Here is an 11,230-nt window from a genome sequence, read left to right as displayed (position 1 = left end):
TGAATAATCCGTACGTACGGGGATGAAGTGAGCCGACTTAGTCAGTCTATCAACAACAACCCAAATCGCATCTTTCTTACGTGCCGATACTGGCAACCCAGATACAAAATCCATCGTGACTCGATCCCATTTCCATTCAGGTATCATGATCGGCTAAAGTAAACCCGTCGGCGCTTGATGTTCCGCCTTCACTTGCTGACATATTAAACACTTCGAAACAAAATCAAAAATGTCTCATTTCATACCATGCCACGAAAACTGACGTCTCAGATCGTTGTACATTTTTGTACTCCCCGGGTGAATTGACATTCGGCTACAATGAGCTTTGTTCAGAATCATCGTAATAAGTCCTGAATTTCTTGGGACACACAAACGACTTCTGAACCTCAAACAATCGTCATCGTCAATTTGAAACTCTGATTCCATGTTCGAAACACATTCAGCCCGTTTTGCAACCAATTCATCATCGACTTTCTGAGCTTCACGAATTTGATGAATCAATAATGGTTTGGCCTTTAATTCAGCTACTAACACATTGTCGGGTAGAATGCATAAGTGTACATTCATTGCTCGTAAAAGCAAGCGGTGATTTCCGCTTAAGGTGTCCGCAACCACATTAGCCTTTCCCGGGTGATAATCAATGACAAGCTCATAATCTTTCAACAACTCAAGCCAACACCTTTGTCGCAGATTCAAGTCTCTTTGAGTCATCAAATATTTGAGACTTTTGTGATCCGAAAATACATGGCACTCCTCACCAAATAAGTAATGTCGCCATATTTTTAAAGCGAATACGATGGCAGCTAATTCGAGATCATGGGTTGGATAATTTTTCTTATGTGGCTTCAGTTGCCTCGATGCATAAGCTACAACTCAACCTTCTTGCATCAATACACAACCCAACCCAAGTAAGGATGCATCACTGTAAATGACGAACTCCTTGCACGATTCGGCCGCACTAGTATTGAGCTTCCGTCAAATGGGTTTTCAATTGATCGAAACTTTTCGACACCTTTCCGTCCATTCAAACTTAACATCTTTCTCAAGTAGCTTCGTTATTGGTGTGGCTATCATCAAGAAACCTTTACAAACCGTTCAGTAGTAAGCAAGTCCCAAAAAGTCCGAACTTCAAGAATATTTCTGAGGCTTCCATTAAGTATGGCTGAAATTTTGCTCGATCGACTCGAATGCCCGATGCAGATACCACGTGACCCGAAGCTAACCTCTCTAACCGTAACTCACACTTCATGAACTTAGCATATAACCGCTTATCTCGTAAAATCTACAACACTAATCTCGTGTGTTCAAGATGCTCGGCCATCTCTTGAGTAAACCAAGATGTAATCAATAAACACAACTACAAACCGATCCAAATACGGTATAAAGATCCGATTCATCAAATCCATAAATACCGCAGGGCATTAGTGAGCCCAAACGGCATCACTAAGAACTCAGAGTGACCATATCTCGCTCGAAGCGCTTTTGGGTATATCCGAATCTCGAATTACAGAATCGATAATAACCCGATCTCAAATCTATCTTTGAAAACACCGAGGCTCCTTTAGTTGATCAAACAAATCATCAATGCGCGGTATCGGATATTTATTCTTTATTGTCACCTTATTCAACTGACGATAGTCGATGCACAATCTCATGGTTCCGTCCTTCTTTTTCACAAACAATACTGGTGCACCCCAAGGTGAGAAACTTGGTCGAGCGAAACCTCTATCCGTCAACTCTTGCAACTGAGCTTTCAATTCCTTTAATTCTGTTGGTGCCATATGATACGGAGCTATCAAAATCGGTGTAGTCCTAGGTACAAGCTCGATGCCAAACTCTACCTCCGAACAGTGGTAAACCCAGAATTCTTCGAGAAAACATCCGGTATTCACAAACCACCGCATGATTCAGCTTCTTTTTAACTCTTTGTCATCAAGTACATACGCAAGGTATGCTTCGCACCCCTTTCTTACATATTTCTGAGCCAACATTGATGATATTACAGCTGGCAACCTATTCAAGTCAATAGACTCAACTCGGATTATCTCGTTATTTACACACCTCAGATCGATGGTTTTTCTTTTGCAATTTACAATTGCATCATGTACGGTCAACCAATCCATACCGAGGATAACATCAAATTCGTCAAACGGTAAAAGCATCAAATCGGCCGAAAACAGGAACCTCTGATTTCTAAGGGACATTTCTTACACGCTTTGTCGACAAGCACGTAACGACCCAAAGGATTTGACACCCGAATTACAAACTTAGTAGACTCAACAGGTAGAGTCTTACTGGATGCTAAGGTTTCACATATATAAGAATGAGTAGAACCAGGTTCAATCAAAGCAATCACATTAGTATCAAAGAGAGTAAAAGTACCTGTAATAACATCCGGCGAAGAAGCATCCTCGCGTCTTGAATAGCATAAGCTCTAGCAGAGCACGAGCCTCGAGATCTGGTTGTAGCATCTCTAGATCCTCTCGACCGCCACTAGCATTGCCCGTATTCTTAGATGGTCTACCCCGAGCAAGAGTAGCACCGTGTTTCCCACTCTAATTTACATTCTGCTCGCACAACCTCGGCAATCTTTAATAAAGTGGTCAATCGATCCGCACTTGTAACAGAGCGGTCATGGAATCTACAACTCCCAAATGCCATTTACCACAATCTCGACACTCCGCTCGTCTCGACGATCATTTTCAACATCAAGCGATCAAGTGACTCGTGCACTCATAGGGGTCGATCACGATCTCGTCTAGAAAACCCGAAGTGTCTCTAGATCGCCCAAATCATCTCTAAATTTCTTCGATGATCGTTGAAAGGGCCTCCCAAGACCTCTTACTGAAACTCCTTTGCTCCCATATCGCCTTTTCTTTTCTCCATATCGAGCTCCTCGGCTTTGCAAGCTCGCTTGACAAGTACCACAAATTCTCGGATTTCCAAAATACCAACATACAGCTTTATATCATCATTCACCCATCCTCAAACGCTTTACACATTAAGGCTTCAAGAAATGCATTCTCGAGCGCACTGGCTAAGCCTTACAAACTTTCGCTCATAGTCGAGAACCGACATGGAACCTTGTTTAAGTTCAAGAAATTCCTTCCGCTTTTGGTCAATGAATCTCGATTGATATACTTCTTTCAAACTCGGTTTGGAAAAACTCCCAAGTTACTTGCTCTCGGGCACAACAGAATCAACGTATTCTACCAATAGTAGGCGTAATCATGTAGCAAGGAGATAGTACATTTTAGGCACTCATCGTGTGCAAGATAGCTCATCGAAAATTCGAATAGTGTTGTCCAACCAAAATTCAGCTTGCTCGGCATCATTGCTGTCAAGAGCTTTAAATTCAAGAGCCCGTGTTTTCGGATTCATCAACTGGGGCTTATTTGACCTTATTTGGTCGGGCTACGAGGTATTGTAGGTGCGGGGTGGTATTAGTCGGAATGGAGGTTGTGGAACAGTAGTATTAGTTCAAATGTATTGGTTAAACCAATCATTCATCATGCTATAAAAGCTTGCCTAGCCTCATCATTCGGATTGCTAGCAATAGGTTGAGAGTCCGCCGGCCGCCCTTTGTGCGGAGCAGCGCTACACTCTCAAGATCATCACTACCACTCGGTCGGGATCGGGATCTATTACTATAAATAAACACATTTGCAAATGTCGAATCACCACACTATCAAATAATCACAAACTGGCATGTATAGCTAGACCCAAACGTATTACGGTAGTCCTAGAATCGACTAAACCGTAGCTCTAATACCAATATAATTGTAACACCCGTGCACTCGAGACCGCTGCGGAGTCGGACACGAGGGGTTAACAGACTTAATTCCTTATTTTTACAAATTCATTTTAAAATTTCCAGACTAGTCGGCTAATCTGCCACTGTCACCTTAAAAATCATATCTTGAGTTCCAAAACTCGAAAATCAGTTTCAGAATTTTCCTGAAACTAGACTCATATATTCATCTAAATATTTTTCTAGAATTTTGGTTGGGCCAATTAGTACAGTTTATTAGTTAAAGTCTCCCTATTTCAGGGTTCGATCTGCTCGACCTTCATGCATTACGACTTATATATCTCCCTGTACAGGGCTTCAATACTTATGCCGTTTGTTTCTAAAGAAACTAGACTAGAAAAGGAATCTATACACATATGGCATGACTTCTAAATATCTCTGGTTAATTTATAATGAATTTCTTAAGTCCGAACAGGGAATCCAGAAACTGCTCTGGCCCTGTTTCACAAAAACTTTAAAATCTCATAAAATACTGTTCAAATGATCGTTTCATTACTTCCCATGAAAATAGATTCATCAAGGTTCAATTACATAATTTATTCACTATTTAATTCCATTCTTACTATTTTTAGTGATTTTCAAATCCACACCACCGTCTTTGTCAAGATATGTTTTAAGGTAAACCTTACCTATTTCATGGTTTTCCATGAATCAACTAGAGTTTTTCATACATAGAATCAAAATAATCATAATTAACCATTCCCAATGGCTAATTGTTACCAAACATTTCCATACCTCTCAATGAACAACATACAAAACGATTATAATGCTATGCTCAAAGTGTATATAAGCCATTTTCGAATGGCTATCCAAATTTATACAAAACCAAAGGGTACATGACCAACAACAAAAAAGGTAGTCCTATACATGCCATTTTCAGAGTTCAACCAAAAGTGTACCAAAAGGGCTTTGATAGTGTGGACGACTTCGACTTCGACAATCCCGAGCCCGATAGCTGACGAACCAAAATCTATAAAACAGAGATTCAAAGAAAGGAGTAAGCATTTAATGCTTAGTAAGTTTTGAGCAATAAAATTTAGGCACAACTGAAGTGTAGCATTCATATAACTAAACGGATAATTTCATATACACATATTCTCAAAAATCAGTCCTACTTCACATTTCCAACCCTTATTTTCATACATAAGGGATCAACTTAACCAAAGGCCCGAAAGCTCGCTAATCGACTGAGCGGATAATATTTAAACGAAATCACTACTCCGATGCATATACGAAATGTACCTTATCGTTGGGACTTTACGAGCGTATTAATTGAAATTATTACAGCAAGATCGCTCATTCCCAAACCAAGTACCTTCGGGGTTTAGCCCGATATAGCTACTCGCTCAAATGCCTTCGGGACTTTGCCCGATTATAGTAACTCGCACAATTGCCTTTGGGACTTAGCCCGGATATAGTAACTTGCACAATTGCCTTCGGGACTTAGCCCGGATATAGTAACTCGCACAAGTGCCTTCGGGACTTAGCCCGGATATAGTAACTCGCATAATTGCCTTCGGGACTTAGCCCGGTTATCAATCCGAATATCCATGCACATATCAATAAATCATGACACATCAGTATTTCATTTTCGTAACTAGAATTCAAACACAAATCACTTATCAAGCATTATCATTTTCAGCTCAAAAGCTACATACAAAGGGCATGATTCTGATTTGCTTATAACATAATCTAATCGAATCATAATCTAAGTTTCATCACTCGAAAACTTACCTCGGATGTGGTCGAACGATTTCGGCGGCTATTCGATCACTTTTTCCTTTCCCTTATCCAACTGTGGTCCTCTAAGCTCTTGAGCTAATTCAAACAAATTTAACTTATTAAAATCTCATTATGCTAGCTTATGGCCGAATATGACAAGGAGTTTGATAGGTCATATGGCCACCTTTAGCTCAAATACAAAATGGTCATACGCATTTTTAATCACATTAAGCAATTTAATACCATTAATCTAACATTTCCTCATGTGCACCTTTATGACCGAATACACATATCATTAACCCAATATCAATTAACCAAGCACTTTAACAAATTCTCTTTAACTATACACACATTCGGCAATGACAAAGACAATTTAGCAAGCCTTTAAACTTTTACTTATCACCTCAAGCCGAACCATCAAAATGAACTAACTATAATTACATAGGTACTACCAAAGCCGAAACCTATGCATACTATTATTCCTTATGCCCAAACCAAAGACCACATTCAGCACTTTCATCCACCATTCTATCAAGCATGTAATATTCAAACACAACCAAACTCACATTCGGCCCTAGTTCATAACAAGGTAGCCGATTCTTTTCCCTTAGTACCTAATGCTCACCTATGATTCTTTTTATAGTTCAAACACTCATCTATCATCATTCACCTAACTTGACATGAAACAACAAAACTCACCATTTCTCATCCAAATAACATGAACAACAACCATTTCTTGAACATTTTCTCATGACCGATTGCTCATGTTACCAACAAGATTCAAAATTTGAACATGGGCTAACTAAGGGACTTAGTAACTAGCTTAATACATTCAACAATTTCAAAAGCTACCATGAATTACATACCTTATTCAAGACTAGAAGGAGTGGCCGAATAGTTTACTTCCATTTCCCTCTTCTTCTTAGCATTTTCGGCCAAGGATGTTAGAAGATGAACATTTTTTTTTCTTTGTTTTCTTCCTTTCATTCACGGCAATGGAGGGGGCAACCACACACATTTTTTTTTTGTTTCTCCTCCTACTAACACTAATATTTTATTGCCCATGTTCTTTATTTTATTATTCCTAACACAAGCATTAACATAACATGTTTATGACATGTTTTGCCCATAACATTTTGTCCACCCTCCTTGTCTTGGCCGGCCACTTACTAATTAAGGGGGAAATTGACATGCAAGTCCACCCTTTTGATCTCATGCACTAATAGATCCTTATAGATCGACCTATCACATTTCAAAAGTGTCACACATAAGTCCTATTAGCTAAATTCACGTGCAATTGACTAAATCGAAGCTTAAAACTTTCACACATTCATATTCACATATTTTAGACAATAATCATTATATTCAAATAATTTGGTGACTCGGTTTAGAGGTCCCGAAATCGCTTTCCGACTGCGGTCACTTTAGGGCTGTCACATTCACTCTTTATGATACTAATGTAATTGCATTAATTGATCCTGGTTATACTCATTCTTATGTGTGTGAAACATTAGTATTCAACAAGACTCTACCTGTTGAGTCTACTAAGTTTGTGATTAGACTGTCAAACCCCTTGGGCCGTTGTGTTATGGTTGATAAAGTGTGTAAGAATTGTCCCTTGATGGTTCAAGATCTGTGCTTTCCAGCTGATTTGATGTTGCTTCTATTTGATGAGTTCGACATAATCCTGGGTATGGATTGGTTGACTTTACATGATACTATTGTGAATTGCAAAAGAAAGACCATTGATCTACCAAGCCAGAATGATGAAGTTATTCGGATTGAATCTAGTGATTTGTATGGTTTACCACTAGTGATTTCTTCGATGCTAGCTTAAAAATATGTAAGAAAAGGGTGTGAAGCTTATTTTACCTACGTGCTCGACAGTAAACGGCTGAAAGAAGCATTGAATCAGTACCTATTTAATGTGAGTATCCGGATGTGTTTCCAGAAGAATTATCGGGTTTGCCACCTATTCGGGAAGTTGAGTTTGGTATTGAGTTAATGCCTGGGACGACTCCGATATCTATAGCTCCATACAAATTGGCACCTACAAAATTAAAAGAATTGAAAGCTCAGTTGCAAGAATTGACAGATAGAGCTTTCGCACGACCGAGTTTCTCTCTGTGGTGTGCACCAGTACTATTTGTGAAAAAGAAGGATGGAACTATGAGAATGTGCATTGATTATAGACAGCTCTAGAAGGTGACTATAAAGAATAAGTATCCATTGCTAAGGATTGACGATCTGTTTGATCAGCTGAAAGAAGCTACAGTATTTTTGAAGATAGATTTGAGACCGGGCTACTATCAGTTGCGAGTTAAAAACTCCGATGTGCCAAAGACTGCTTTCAGAACGAGGTACTAACACTATGAATTTTTGGTTATGCCTTTCGAACTCACTAATGCACCTGCTGTTTTCATGGACTTGATGAATCGGATCTTCAAACCGTATCTAGACCGTTTGTGGTTGTGTTTATAGATGACATTTTGATCTACTCTCGTGATGAAGCTGAACATGCCGAACATTTGAGACTTGTATTGCAGACCTTGTGAGATAAACAATTGTATGCGAAATTCAGTAAATGTGAGTTCTGGTTAAGTGAAGTCAGTTTTCTAGGCCATGTGGTATCAGCATCAGGTATTCGGGTTGATTCAAGTAAAATTTCACCTATACTTGATTGGAAACCTCCGAAGAATGTTTCTGAAGTTTGAAGCTTTCTGGGACTTGCTGGTTATTATAGACGGTTCGTGAAAGTTTTCTCTATGATTGCAGCTCTAATGACAAAGCTATTGCAGAAAGATGTTAAGTTCGAGTGGTTAGAGAAGTGCTAGAAAAGCTTTGATCAGTTGAAAGCCCTTTTGACTGAAGCTCCAGTGCTAGTTCAACTAGAATCCGGTAAAGAATTTGTTATTTATAGTGATGCATCATTGAATGATTTGGGTTGTGCTCTGATGCAGGAAGGCAGAGTGATAGCTTATGCCTTTAGACTGTTAAAGCCACATGAAAAGAACTATCCGACTCATTACCTAGAATTGGTAGCCATTGTATTTGCCTTGAAATTTTGGCGTCACTATCTGTTCGGTGAGAAATGCATGTTTATTCTGACAATAAAAGCCTGAAATACTTGATGACTCAAAAAGATCTGAATTTGAGACAACGTCGATGGTTAGAATTGTTAAAAGACTATGAGCTTATGATTGATTATCACCCGAGAAAGGCTAACGTTGTTGCTGATGCTTTAAGCCGAAAACCACTATTTGCTTTGCATGCAATGAATATGCATATGGCCATGTCTGATGATGGTTTGATAGTAGCTGAATTGAAAGGTAGACCGTTATTTGTTCAACAAATATGTGATGCCTAGAAGGTTGATAATGGATTGATTGCAAAACGAGCTTAGTGTGAGACGGATACTGATTCAGAGTTCAAAGTTGATGCTGATGACTTTTTGAGATTCAAAGACCGAATATGCGTTCCAAGGAATTTAGAGTTGATTCAGATGATTTTGAATGAAGCTCATAGTAGTCGGTTCTCTATTCACCCAGGTAGTACAAAGATGTATAATGATCTGAAACAACTTTACTGGTGGAATGGTATGAAACGTGACATTTCTGACTTTGTTGCAAGATGTTTAGTCTGTCAACAAGTAAAAGCTGAACATTAGGTGCCTTCAGGATTACTTCAGCCTATCATGATACCTGAGTGGAAGTGGGATAGATTTACGATGGATTTTGTATCTAGTTTACCATTGACATCGAGCAAGAAAGATGTAATCTGGGTTCTAGTTGATAGATTGACTAAATCGGCTCATTTTGTTCTGATACATACAGACTACTCACTCGATAAGCTAGCTAAATTGTATGTCTCTCAGATTGTGAGATTACATGGTGTGCCTATATCTATTGGTTCAGATAGAGATCCGAGGTTTACATTGCGGTTTTGGAAGAAACTGCAAGATACACTAGGTATGAAATTACATTTCAGTACTGCTTTCCATCCACAAACAGATGGCCAGTCTGAGTGAATCAATCAGATACTTGAGGATATGTTGAGATGTTGCATTCTCAACTTTAAAGGTACGTGGGAATGATACCTACCTCTGATTAACAACTACCAATCGAGTATCAAAATGGCACCTTATGAGGCATTGTACGGTCGTAAATGTCGTACGCCATTGTACGGGACTGAGCTCAGAGAAAATAAGATACATAGGGTTGACTTGATCAGAGAAACTGAACAAAAAGTGAAAGTGATCTGTGAAAGTTTGAAGGCAGTGTAAGATCAACAGAAATCTTATGCAGACTTGAAACGTAAAGATATAGAGTTTTAGATCGGAGATAAAGTCTTCTTGAAAGTCTCACAGTGGAAAAAAGTACTCAGATTCGGTCGTAAAGGCAAATTGAGTCTGAGGTTTATTGGGTCGTATGAGGTAATAGAACGTATTGGGCAAGTTGCTTACAGATTATCATTACCACCTGAGTTAGAAAAGATCCACAATGTACTCCACGTTTCAATGCTTCAGAGGTATCGGTCTGATCCTTCACATGTGATTAGTTCGTCTGAGATTGAAATTCAGCCTGATATGACCTACGAAGAAGAACCGATTCACATTTTGACTCGTGAGGTTAAAGAGTTACGAAATAAGAAGATTTCATTATTTAAAGTATTGTGGCATAAGCATGGAGTTGAGGAAGCAACGTGGGAGCCAGAGGATACAATGAGAGAACGTTATTCGAGCTTATTCACCAGTAAGATTTTCGGGGACGAAAATCCCTAAAGGGGGAGAGTTGTAACAACCCGATATAGACCCTAATTGGAATGGTGGTTTCAGGACCACAAATCTGAGTCAAAAATATTTTTAAATTATTTTCCATGTTTATTTTGTGTGAATTTATATCTGTGAAATTTTCGTGACTTAATTTTGTCGTTTAGGTGTCCGATTAAATAAAATGACTTAATCACGTAAATGAAAATTTGATGGTAACTTATATAAGGGCCGAATTATTAATGGCTTTTTAAGTTAAGGTATTTATGTTGTAATTATACCTTTAGTTAGATGTTTGGATGATAATAGGCATAGGTTATAAAATTCTATTGTTATTTCATAAAGGTTATACAAGTGATTTATCTAATAACATATAATAAGTTGATATTAAAGTAACAAATTCATTTTATTATATCATCATCTTCCATTGCCGAAAGTTAAAAGAAAGAAAAAGAAAAAAACCAAGCTTGGGTTTGGGTGGTTTAAGTTCAATCAAGGTAAGTATTCAGCCCGATTTTTGATAATTTCTATGTTTTTGAGATCGTTGTTTCGAGTACTACAAAATCCAAGCTTTAATTTTTTATTTTGATGAATATTTTAAGTTGTGCCATTGTTGATAGTTTGTGATTTTTTGTTGTTTGATGTTGAAAAATGGAAGATATGTTTTAGATTAACATGTTTTCTATTGGAACTTTTGATGATTTTGAGTAATTAGGACTTAATTGCAAAAATAATAATTTGAGGGGCTAAAATGTGAAATAAATTGAATATATGGACTTGTTTGAGAGTGGGTAAAATTCTTCCCAATGTAAGTATAGGGAAATTTTGTGTATTTTGTGTTTTGTACAATAGGGACTAAATTGTAAAAATTGTAAATGTTAGGGGTAAAATCATAATTTGCCCATTTATGTGTTTTTGGACTAAATTGA

The sequence above is a fragment of the Gossypium arboreum genome, chromosome 11 (assembly GCF_025698485.1).
Source record: "Gossypium arboreum isolate Shixiya-1 chromosome 11, ASM2569848v2, whole genome shotgun sequence".
Lineage (NCBI taxonomy): Eukaryota > Viridiplantae > Streptophyta > Magnoliopsida > Malvales > Malvaceae > Gossypium > Gossypium arboreum.
This window is presented reverse-complemented; position numbering follows the sequence as displayed.